Source organism: Tupaia chinensis, unplaced genomic scaffold, assembly GCF_000334495.1.
Source record: "Tupaia chinensis unplaced genomic scaffold, TupChi_1.0 Scaffold000685_1, whole genome shotgun sequence".
Taxonomy (NCBI): domain Eukaryota; kingdom Metazoa; phylum Chordata; class Mammalia; order Scandentia; family Tupaiidae; genus Tupaia; species Tupaia belangeri.
Genome location: NW_006160208.1, coordinates 605,637 through 618,927, shown reverse-complemented (window position 1 = coordinate 618,927; position 13,291 = coordinate 605,637).

The window sequence follows — 13,291 nt, the reverse complement described above, 5'->3', positions numbered from 1 at the left end:
GCTTTCTGTCTCTATGTCTCTCTCTGTCTGGCGAGTGCACGCGCCCTATAGTGAAAATCTCTCAAAAAAATAAATAAATAAAATAAATAAAATTAAATTAAAAAAAGAATTATTAAAAAGAAGAAACAGTTAAACAAAAGGGTTTGGGGCTCGTTAGTGAAGACAGTAACAGGTACAGGGTGTCCTCTCGGATGTGGTTTTCTGGACAGCTAGCATAAGTTACTTTTTTATGGGAAGAGCAAGTAGGTTTACGGGGGTAGTCATGTAAGGGTAAGGGAAGAAAATGGACGAACAGTTGTTCATGCGTAAGATGTAACAGGCGGCCTCTTGAGAAACTATACTCTTTTCCATCATTTTACTCTTTGAGTTTAGTTTTTTCTTGTGCTGTTTAGTAGAGTCAATGCTTGTTTCTAGTCCCTTTGCTCTAGTCTTGCTGGCTAAAGTTTCCCCTAGTATCCGCTGGAACGGAAATTCAGTTTTAAGAATCCCTGTGGTGTATTGTGAGGTAGGGCTGAGTCTCACCCCAGTGGTTCTGCTATAAATTCCCCTGCACGCTTGTGCACGGACTCGCCAGCCAGAAGCCTCAACTAAGTTGCTGATGGATATTATCTGTACTTAAATCTCCTCGGAAAGGATTGTATGTGAACATGCTAAAAGGTTTTCCCCAACTTTTTCAAATCCCTTGTTTTGTGTTGTGTTTGTGAGGGAGGGGTTGTTTTGTTTTGCCTTGTTTTTTTCTTTCCACGCACGGTCTTGATTCATATAACTGATGACAGAGGAGAAGTTGGGGAGAGGTTTAGTCTGTTTTGTTTGCATAAGCTAATCCTGTGGGGAAAACCAAGCTACATTACAACGTTTGCCTTCCTGGTTTCCCCAGGGAAGAAAAAATACGTTCTTTTTTTCATTTTTTTGGTAAGTGTTCATTTTTAGTTTTGATTTTAGAAAAATGTTAATCGTTTACTTTGAGGTAAAAATAAAAACTAATTTCATACTAAAACAAAGTTTCCCACAGTTTATTACTGGTATAGTGTTTATGGAGACAATATTCCTTAAGTTCTTGGGTGTTGAAGATAGTTTGTCTACTTCATTTACATTGGAATCATTGTTTGCCTGGACAAAAATTTCTTCATTAAAAAATTTTTTTCTTGAGATTTTTGCCAGGTGTGTGCTTTCACTTGAGAGAGACAGAGACACACAAAGACAGGGAGGATTCTGGGCAGGCAAGCACATGCTCCCGGCATGTTTTCCAAGTTGCTGGGTCCAGGACTTGAACTGCAGTTGGCCATATGAGGATCCAGCACCTCAACCTTCACAACACCTGCTGATGTTTTCTTCTTAGTGTTTGACTGTTGCTGTGGAGAAATCTGAAATCTCTTCGAGTTTTTCCTTACATGCAACTTGATCTTTTTGCCTAGACACCTAAAGGAGTCTGTAGCCTTATTAAGATATGTGTAGCTACTTCGTATTATAAATCAATTTTTTCTGAAATGCGATGTGCTCTTTCAGCGTGTTAATTATAATTTTATTTCTTAAAAACTTTTGAAACGCTATGAAATCTTTTTCCTGTTCAACTATTTCAAGTTTTTCAGATATTCCAGTTATGTCGCGGGCTAGCCTCCTTGTCTGTTTTCTCTATCATTTTATCTCTAATCTTGTTTTAACCTTTCCTTTCTCCTTTACCCACTTTTATTCTCTCTGCTATGTGCTCCCATGTCATCACCAGTATTTGTTCTCCCTGTGCTTCTTCCAATTTTGTTTCCCATTTCTATAATGACTTTTATTTTCCATTTGTTTCTTGAGTTCTTTCAGCTATGTCTTTTGTTTTGTTTTGTTTTCAGTTTGCTAAAGGGCATGCGCACTCACCAGAGACAGATGCAGAGAGAAGGAAACTGAGAAAGCACCTGCAGGGGGGATGGCTGCACTGCAATCCCTGTCTCCTCCAGTCTCCTCGCAGGATTTTTGAGGATGCATGCGTAAATGCCTGGCATGTTTCTCAAGCTTCCAGGTCTGGGATTTGATCCGTTTAGTCAACCATGTGGAATCCAGCCACCTAAACCAGACACCTGGTGGCTTCTTTCAGCTATGTCTTTGTATTCATGCTGCTTGTTTTTCCTCTGAGCTACTGCATCTCTGTTTTGAGCAATTCCTTTATAGGACTGACCTTTGTTTTTTGCCACAGGGCATGTGTGCTTCCCGGAGAAAGATAGACAGGGAAGGTGAGAAATCACTCCTCCACCCCTTCCCTCGGGGGAAGGTCATGCTACAGTCCTTTCTCCTCCAGTTTCCTCTCGGGATTTTGAGCAAGCATGCACTCAATCCTGGCATGATCTTCAAACCACTGAGTCTGGGACTTGAACCACGGTCAGTCATGTGGGAGTCCAGAGCCTTAATCACAACGCCATTTGATGGCCCCAACTGATCACTTTTTAAACTTTTTTTAGTTTTCAAATTTTTACTTCTTTAAAGAGCTTTTTAAAGGGCATTTGCCGGAGAGACAGAGACGGTAAGAGGGAAAGTGAGAAACCATCCCCCAGGGGGGAATGGCCACACTGCAATCCATTCTCCCCTGGGATCTCAGGCATGCACCCACATGTGCCTGGCGGAACTTTCCAGCCATCGAGTCTGGAACTCTAAATACAGTTGGCCCTGCAGGAGTCCAGCCATGTAACCGCTGCACCATCTGCCGGCCCACTGATCACTTTTTAAAGTTGTTGCTGTTGTGTTTAACTCATGGAGTAATGTTTGGCCCCCATTTTCAGACTGACCTTTGTTGGCTCATATGTGACCCATAGCGTTTAAGAATGTGACATTAATAGGGGTACCAGCACATGGCGTAATGGTTACGTCACTGGACTCCCACATAGTTGACCACCATTCAAGTCTTGAACCTGGTGACTTCAAACTCCCATGTGCATGCGTGACCAAGGTCCGGAGAGGAGAATGGAGAAGAAAGGATTATGGTCTGGCCATCCTCCCAGGAAGGGTGATTTCTCTGTCTCTCTGTATGTCTCTGTCTCTCTAATGAGTGCATGTGCCCTATAGCAAAAATCTCTTGAAAAAAAAAGAAGGTGAGATTATACCTACTATATACCTCAGGGATCCCCAGGCTGCGGGGGTTCAGGGACGAGGATCCCTTTCGGCAGATTAAGTATTTTGGAGGACATGGATGAATACAGCTGGTGTTAGGATGAATTCTGAAGAAGTCAGTCCTGCTGTGCTTAGTGAGGACGTATTGGCAGGTCATATGCTCCCTTAGCTTTCAGCATTACCATTTTCTGCCTGTTGCATATTCCATCCAACCCCTGAAAACAGGACATTGCCTTGAATACTAATGTTTTCCTCACCGAGTTAAAAACTGAAGAGCTACACTGCTACCAGACTCACCTGATTTGGCCTCCATTGTCCATGAGTTATAATACAAGTCCAGTAATATTTCACTCATGATAAAATAGGGAAGACTTTTTTATTTATTTTTTTTACAGATGGTAGCAGATTTAAGGGTGTGTGCCGTGTTTGTAATGGCCATCTCTCTAACTCGTTAGACTAGAACAAAACATTAGAGATTTTAGTGGAAACCGCTTCCCCGAGAAGGCAGTGACCAAAAACTTAGGGTAGGGAACTAAGGGAGACCACTGAAGGGAACGCTGTCCACGCCTTCCAGTGGCTCCTCGTCAGTGGTTCTAATCAGGGGACATCCGGCACAAGATGCTCACGCTGGCAGCACTGGCAGCAAAGCGCTGCTTCCGTGAGGTGCGACAGCAGCTGGACAGTCAATGGAAAGGCAGTGGTGGGGGGGTTGCTGTGTGGTGAGGGGAGGCACTCCACGGTGGGAAAGGTACCAGGCCCCTGCCATTCCGATCAGTTGTTTAGGGGAGTTTGGGAGGCAAATCCCTCACCACTTTTCTTTTTTTCCCCTGGACTATAATTGTTTAGGGGGCTTGTTGGGAAAAGGGAATGTGCTCTGGGACCTAAGGTAGTTGGGTGGCTTTAATGTCTATCTTAGTGTGGGCGTTGGCTGTCACCACACCCTTCAGCCTCATAATGGCAAAATTTGAGATTCTACTCCACCTTGCCCAGAAGTCTGGGAAACTCTTAAAACAACTTGTTAGCTTGCAGCTGACATTTTACTTCTTCATTTGTAAGTCTTTATTTCAGCATACCTGAGCTAGAAAGAAGCTCCCTTATTAGACTTTAAGGATTAAACAGCAGAATAACTACTTAGAATCAGACATCATTTAAAATAACTACGTGTTGGGCCAGCAGATGGCACGGAGTTTAAGGCAACTGGATCCTGCATGGCTCTCTGTGCAGTTCAAGTCCCAGACCCGGCAGCTTGAAAATCACTCCAGGAATGTGTGCATGAGTGCCCAGACCCCAAGAAGAGAATTGGAGGAGAAAGGATTCTAGCATCGTTCCTTGGGGGTGCTTTCTTACTTTCTCTCTCCTTTCTCTGTCTCCCTGGTAAGCACACTTGCCCTACAGCAAAAACAAAGCAAAACTGTATGTCTTAACAGAAGTTTATTGAGCTGCCTTGCAGAACTCAGTTTTAAGTAGTACCACTTTCCTTACGTATTTGCTCAGCAGAAACAATTGACACTTGAGTGCAGTTAGAAAGTCAATGCTCTTAAGATAAATGGTGGTGGTGAGTCCAAACTATGTAGTGGGCAGGATAATGAACCCACCTAAAGTTGGCAATGTCCTAGTCCCCAGCACCTGTGAATATGTCACATTACGTGGCAGAAGAGTTAAGTTTGCAGGTGATTGATTTAAAGTTGCTAACTAGGTGATCTTAAAATAGATTATCTGGGTGAACCCAATCACAAAGGTCCTTGTAAGTGGAACAAGGAGGCAAAAAAGCACAGAACAGGGAGGCAAAGAGGTCAGGGACAAAAAAAAAAGATCTGTGACAGCAGAAACAAGTTGGAATGAAGCAATGTGAGAAGGACTCCACCCACTAAATTTGTGGTAATTTGTTACAGCAGCAATACAAACCCAATTTATCACTATTATTCATACCACTCCTATTTGTCTACTGTGGGTCAAGACCTCACGGGCAACTCTGCTTTGACATATGATGGCACAGATTTGCCTTACTCTAGGAGATAAAATTTTAAATTCTAAAACCATCACAGTTTATCAAACAATCACAGGTCTTTTTCATGGGCACACAGCTGAGCTGACCTCACATCATTTTCCATTGTACAGGTTGCTCTTTTCCTCTCCGGCTTTATACTGACACGGATCAAAAGGGGTTAGCAATATTCTTTTGCTGTTCTCCCACAACCAACATGACACTAGTATCGGTAGAATATCTGACTTCTTTTTCTTCTTTTTGGAGAGGTTTTTCACTATAGGGTGCGTGCGCTCGCCAGACAGAGACATAGAGACAGAAAGTGAGAAATCACCCCCCAGGGGGGATGGTCACACCGCAATCCCTTCTCCTCCATTCTCCTCTCGGGATCTTGGGCACACACGCACACGCGCCCGGCGTGAGTTTTAAGCCACCGGGTCCGGGACGCGAACCGCGGTCGACTACGTGGGAGTCCAGCGACATAGCCATTACGCCAACTGCTGGTTCCCAGAATATCTGACTTCTGAAGTATTATATTCCATGGTTTCCGAAATAATGGTCTTCCATGGTTTTACAGAGTATAAATCTTAAAATCTTAGTCATTTATGTGAGTTCATACTGGCAAAAGGTAGCAACCAAGAAAAATAATGGAACAAGGAGAAAGATGAAAAGGAAACAGCAAGAGATGGGTGGGTTTCCAAGCATTGCTCAGACGCAAACTCAATGCAATAAACTAAAGGCATTATCTGTAGGAATTACAAAGTAGATGTTCAGTTTTAATGGCTACTGAGCTTTTTTTTTAAGTTTTAATTTTGCTATAGGGTACATGCACTCACCGGAGAGACATAGAGAAGGAAAATGAGATATCACCCCTCTACCACCAGGGAGGATGATCACACCATCCCTTCTCCATTCTCCTCACAGGATTTTGGGCATGCATGCTTATGTACCCAGCATGATTTCTTAGCTGCCAGGTCTGGGGCTTGAACTGCACAGTTGTCCATGTAGGATCCAGACGCCCTAACCTCCATGCCACCTGCTGACCCTAAGCTGGCCTAATTCTTCATCTGCCTAATTTCTGAATTTCCTCAAAGTTTTAAGAATGGGGGGGCGGGGGAGGGGAATTAATAACCCAAATACCTTCACTTTACCTCATAATTTGATTTATTGTCGTGAATAATTCTTCTTGTAGAAAAATGTGTTGAGCAAAGTAATTTTTTGAAATTTAATTTTATTTATCCATTCATTTATTTTAATTTGACCAGAGAGAGAGAGAGAGAGGGAAAGTGAGAAAGCAAGCCACCAGGTCCAGGACTCGAACTGTGGTTAGCCACGTGGGAATGCCTAGCACCTTAACCACCATGCCAACTGTTGGTCCCCTGGGCAAAGAAATTGGTGACCAATCAGCAAATAACTTTAGCATGTGATACCCCCAGAAATGGCTTGTTAGAACTTACATGCTATCTGGGCCAACATGTGGTGTGGTGGTTAAGGGCACTGAATTCCCACATGGCCTATCACAGTTCGAGTCCTGGACCTGGCAGCTTGCTTTCTTTTCTGTCTCTCTCTGTTCAAATTAAAATAATACTAATTATAATAACAAATGGAATTAAATAAATAATTAAGAGGAAAAAAAGAATTTACATGCTATCCATGGTTTATACAGCTACTATTTTTTTTTTGAGAGGTTTTTGTTATAGGGCATGTGCGTATACAACTACTATTACTTTTTACTTTTTTTAGAGAGATTTTGCTATTGGGTATATGTGCTTGCCTGAGAGACAGAAAGTGAGAAACCACCCTCCTCCCCCCCACCCCTTGTGGAGATGGCCATACTGGAATCTGTTCTCCATTCTCCTCTTGGGATCTTGGGCATACACACACATGTGCCCAGCATGAGTTTTTAAGTTGCTGGGTCTGTGACTTGAACCACAACCAATGAAGTGGGAGTCCAGCAATGTAACCATCATGCCACCTGCTGGTCCCTAAATTACTTTTTAAAGTAAGATTATTCTCATAAATTGACTTCTACAGCTATCTCAGGGATTCCAAAAAAGGCAGGTTTGTTCCACAACTCCAAGGGGCACCATTCAATGCATGAAAGATGTCATTATATTCCACACGAATGGCTCCCCCTGGTATTGTACAACTAACTCAGTAGCTTTCCATTTACGGTCCTGATGCCTTCAGTATTTTCTTTTTTTCACTATAGGGTACCTGTGAATACCAGAGAAGAGAGGGAAAGTGAGAAATCACACCATCAAGAGGGGACAGCTACACAATCTCTTCTCCAGTTTTCGCTTGTGATTCCGGGCACGAATACACATGCACTTGGTATGATTTTCAGGCCACCAGGTCTGGGACTCAAACCGTTCAGCTGGCCATGTGAGATCCAGTGCCTTAACCTCCATGCCATCTGTTGGCTACCTTCTGTAAGGCTTTATCCTCTTTCGCTCTCGGAATTTGCCAGGATGTGTGGATTTTAATTTGCTGGCATCCATAAAGTCACCTTACCTTTCTTTCCTCCCCTATACAGCCATGACAGAATGACTGCTAAAGGGTATGATTTATAAAAGGGAAGCGAGTACATATTTTCAACAGTATCCTTATTTTGCCCCTGCATGATTTTTCTTGTTAACTGTATTCAATATTATTTTGATGTAAAAAACGAAGACAGAAAATGCACATGCTTTTACCCCAAATTGGTTTACAAACTGCAGGTTGTTGAACATGTGTGGTTACTCTCTCATTACGTACGTCCAGTACCTGCCCACAAGTAAGATAAACCAGAAAGGCTTCTCTGCAACTCCGTTAGTTGTAACTTCGCGAGAACCATTTCCCCTTGTTAGAGTAGGAAGTTACTTAATACTATAGAAATAGTAATGAGACAGAATAAATTTGTTTCCAAACACTCATTATATTATTGCTGTCCTTTTTTTTCTTTTCTTTTCTTTTTTTTGGAGAGGTTTTTGCTATAGGGCACGTGCGTTCACCAGACAGAGAGAGACAGAGAGACAGAAAGCAAGAAATCACCCCCCAGGGGGGATGGCCACGCCGCAATCCCTTCTACTCCGTTCTCCTTTCAGGATCTTGGGCACGCATGCACACACGCCTGGTGTGAGTTTTAAGCCACCGGGTCCAGGACGCGAACTGTGGTCGACTACATGGGAGTTCAGCGGCATAGCCATTACGCTAACTGCTGGTCCCTATCATTGCTGTCCTTTTGAATTCTACAATGTCTAAAAAATATTTCCCAGATATCTGACCAGTTTCCTTCCAATATTTTTAAAAGATTTTTTTTTATTCATTCATTGTTTGAATTTGACCAGCGAGAGAGAGAGGGAAAGTGAGAAAGCAAGCCACCACCAGGACTTGAACCGTGGTCAGTCATTGGGTAAGCCTACTGCTTTAACCACCACGCCACCTGCCAACCCCTCCTTTCAACTTTTTAAAGCAGTTTCCTAGGTGAAATGGTTAAACATGGCATTTCTCAAATTTCCCTCATGGTGTAATTACACTTGAACTTTTCTGGAACTTAGGAAGCATCATGGGACAGTAAGTCTCATTGGCATTCGTGGTTTCCTAAATTAGAACCGTCATCGATGAGTTTTCCACAAGAACACTGGACTTAAGCTCCTACAGTGCTACTAGTTTTATATTTTGACCTAATTGTTTTATGAGTATATCCACCTGATAATTATTGGACTTTATACCATGGGCTTCTGAAACTGTACAATAAAAAGGGCAGTTTTACATTTACCTTTTTTTTATTAAGAAGTTTTTGGCACAGGGCATGTGCACTCACTGCAGACAGACAGAAGGAAAGTGAGAAATCAGTATCCAGAAGGATAGCCACACCACAATCCCTTCTCCATTCTCCTCCTGGGATCTTGGGCATGCACGCGGACATGTCCAGCATGATTTTAAAGCCACTGGGTCTGGGATTCGAACCACCGTTGGCCATGTAGGAGTCCAGTGACATAACCACTATGCCATCTACTAGCCCCTATTTTTGTTAAGAACTTAACTTTTACAATTTATTTTGACTAGAGAGGGACAGAGTGAGAAAGAGAGGGAAAGTGAGAAAGCAAGCCACCAGGTACAGGACTCGAACTGCAGTTTGCCACGTGGGAGTCTAGCACCCCTAACCACCATGCCACCTGCTGGCCCCTATTTTATACTGTTATTTAAATGTCAATTTATTTATCGATCCCATAAGCCTGAGGCAAGTTCCCCCTAACTATAAACCCTAGTATGGCATATTACTTAAAAACAGATTCGTTCCATTTTGTAAACTGACAGCTTCTAACTACATCCACACTAACACTTGCTGCAGAAGGGAGCCGGCTATTTACCCTGGGCCTCATAGTTGCTAAACCTTCTGTTCACAGTCCATGGAGGTGCTTCAGAAATTGTGAATGCAAGTTAGAGGGAATTTAGTTGTGGGGTAATTTCTAAAGGTTGACTCAGTTGTGATTCTCGAGGTCCGAGGTCCAGGGGCTGCATCTGGGAGGTTCTTGCTGGTAGGGACTGCCTGCGGAGTCCTGAGGCAGCACAGGGAATCACATGGGAAGAGGACAAGAGTGTGCAAGTTCTGGAGTTTCATTTTGTGAAGCCACTGGTACATAATCATCTGCCCCACCCTGATTTCAGTCCCAACTGTTTGCCAGCGGGATCCCACCCTCTCAACAGCAACCAAATTTCAACATGTACATTTTGGATGGGCACATTCAAGTCCCTCCTTTCAACTTTTTAAAGCCATTTCCTAGTTTAAACGGTTAAGCATGACATTTTTCAAATTTTCCTCACGGTGTAATTACTTATTTTCTGGAATAAAAGGAACGAATACCATAGGACAGTATGTCTCACTGGCATTGCTTGTATTTCTTTTACATATTTTCAAGTTACATACAAAAGTCTCATGTTGATATAATGGCACTTTTATAGTTTATGCTCTTTTGGTTGCTTCCTGATGACTTCCAAAGATTCTGATTCTACTCCTTTCAAAATCAGTATTTTCTGATTGCTCTGGTTAAGTATCTGCATATGAAATCTCTAGTTCTCACTTAAAAGATTGTCCTGTATCTAACTCCTCTTATTAAATATTACCTTTATTTTTTCCTTCCGTGTTAAGGTCAACTAGGTTTGGGACTTTGCCAATTTCTTCTTGCTAGGTAATAGCAAAGGGACAGAACAAAAATACTGCAAAATATTAATGTTTGGTGATCTTCCATCTGATTTGTGTTTTTTATTTTAAGGGAGAGATTAAAGTTGTCACCATGGAAAAAGGAATGGTTCTGAGGGGGACAGCAACTGAGCTGTGTTCAGGAATACCACAGAAATGTGAACAATTTATTACTTTCTTGGAAAGTAATTAGAAAACAAATGGTTCAACAGTCCCTGCATTAATCTGTCTTTGTGCAAATGGCAGACAGTAAAATATTTATCATCAACTGTAGGAAATATTTCTCAAAGATCACATAGAAATTGACAACCATATTTTTGCCAGTGAGAAAATGGAAGAAAGCAGGTCAATGGAAGACTTCAGCACAACTTCTGAGTATGCAGCCCACAGATAGTTTAAGGACACTACAGTGGTAACAAGATACCAGTAGAACTGACCTGGTTCCCAGTTACAGCTTGCACTAGTAACTTCTCATTGCGGCTACTCAGGAATCCAAATAGCAAGGAGAAATCTGTCTGAAGAGCTGCACTTGGTAGGCAAAACAGAAGCCCTCTTGTATGTAACTTAAATCAGAACAGGCTTTCAGTACTGTATTTTAGTACATATCAAGACTTTGAAATTACAGGTATCCTTATGACAATTATCCTAACTAACTACAACAGGAGCAAGTCCCAAGAAATACAGGTTAAATTCCTAACAATATCATCCTTTAAAGTCAACTTACTAACTGTACACCAAAAAAAAAAAAACCCTCTCATTTTTAGCATCAAGTGAAAGCCGTCTTGTGACGACATCACCATCTCGCCTCACTGATTTAAAAAAATTGGTACTTCCTATCTTGATAACCTACTGTATCCCTACTTTATTTGCTGGACTTGATTGCAAATTTTAGGCAGTTTTTTTCTTCTTTTTATAAATTCAACTGCACCCATATGAAATGATTAACTAGTTGCCGAATTCAAGACATGCAAATACTCTGAAGCATTAATAACGAATGTAGTACTTTGGATGAGACTCATTTCAAGGCTTTGGGAAGACATTAATGGCCATCTGGTAAAACCGGTAGAAAACATTCTGAGTTTCAAAAATTTCAACATATGGAGAGGTGAGAAAGATAACACAACATACTCAAGAGCTTGGGCTGTGGAATCAGATATGGACTATAACTCTGACCAAATTAATTGTATCTGTGCTTCAGTTTCTTCCTCTGAAAACTGGCCAAATTTACTACTACTCATAAGATTGTGAGGAAATGAGAATATATTTACATCTATATAATGTGATTAATAAATTATGGAATACCTGCACTGTGCTGAGCACTTTAAATGTATACCTTAGTTAACTTTCACAGCTCTAAAGAGTAATCTTATGTCATAGATGAAGTAAGGTTATAAAGTTAAATTTCCAGAGGTTACATGGCCTGAGAGAGAGGTTTTGGGTAACTGTAAAATATACATTTCTCTTACATCAGGGACCCCTGAATTTTAATGAACTTCAGTATTTAAGTTTTAAAATGAGACTATAACAAATAAAATGTTTACAAATGAAACCTTTGTTTTCATACTAAGTGCTTCTTTCACATCAAAAGTTTACTATATTTTTAGTAATCTTTATATTAGCTTGAAACTAGTCAACTTAGGAAATTATCAAACCATCGATTAATAATTAGGTATTATTACAGAAATGTTATTCTTTGTCATTTTTTAGCTTGCTTTTCTAGTAATCATTGTCCCACAAAATACTTTCTAAATACATTCATGTTACTGCTTTCCACAATATATAAAGGAAACCTATTTACATAATATGGATTTTAGCTTTGGTATCTAATTAAACATCCTCAAAAATCAATACTTTTTAAGTCATCTGGCAAAATAAAAATATTCCTGATTAAATCATTTCAATTCAAGCATGGGAAACTAAAGTATCTTTGTCTGTTACTCCTAAGATATAAAACAAATACTTCAACAGACTTAAAGTGCACTTATTTCAGTCAATATTTCTATTTTAATACAATAAAAGGTCCTTTCTTGATTTTTCTGTTATCACCATTATTGCTCAATGTATAGCATTAAAAAAAAAGGCACCTAGAAAGCCAAAGGCCATAAAGATAACAAAACACCTTGGGTCAGAGTTTGAAGTAAAATAAATAGCATACGCTATACTAGAGTAACAGTCTAAGATACAGAAAATGTCATTCATTTCTAATAAATGTAACTCAATTAACAGGCTCATTAAAGACATGAAGATGGTTCTCTTCTTTTTTTTGAGACATTTTTTGCTATAGAGCACGTGTGTGTGCTCACCAGAGAGACAGAAAGTGAGAAATCAGTCCCCTGGGAGGATGGCCATGGTGCAATCCCTTCTCCTCTCAGGATTTTGAGCACACATGTACATGCATCCAGCGTGAGTTTATTAAGCTACCAGGTTTGGGACTTGAACCATGGTCGACTACGTGGGAGTCCAGCAACTTAATTATTACACCATCTGTTGGTCCCAAAAGATAAACATGGTTTTCTATTCTTCCTAGTGTTATTAAGATTTGTAAACATAAATAACTTTCTAAAAATAACTTCTCTATCCATAAAAGTTACATATCACTATGAAAAATTACCTGGTTGTAATTTATAATGGCCAGCAGTGGAATTATAGGAATTGGTTCACACAAGGGGGGGAAAAAAAACACAACTTCTTGAAAAGGTAAAATAGCTTAAAGCATTTAATATCTAAACCAATTTGTTAATAGTAGTCACAAAATATGCTCAATATAGAAACCCACATTTATGTCTTTAAGAAAAATTGTAAAATACATTTGACCTCAAAACATAAATTAACCCACTTAAAGAATCCGCAGCAGTCAAAATCATGGTGAATTTTAAACAACTTCAGAATAAAATAATAAGTACTTCATACTGCTTAATAGCTAAAAAATGCTTACAACTCCTCATAAAAATAGTCTGAGGCAACTATTTTTTCTTTTATTCTTTAACAGACACGTTCAACATTATGGGCAACATTCTTAAAACCTTACGCTTCAC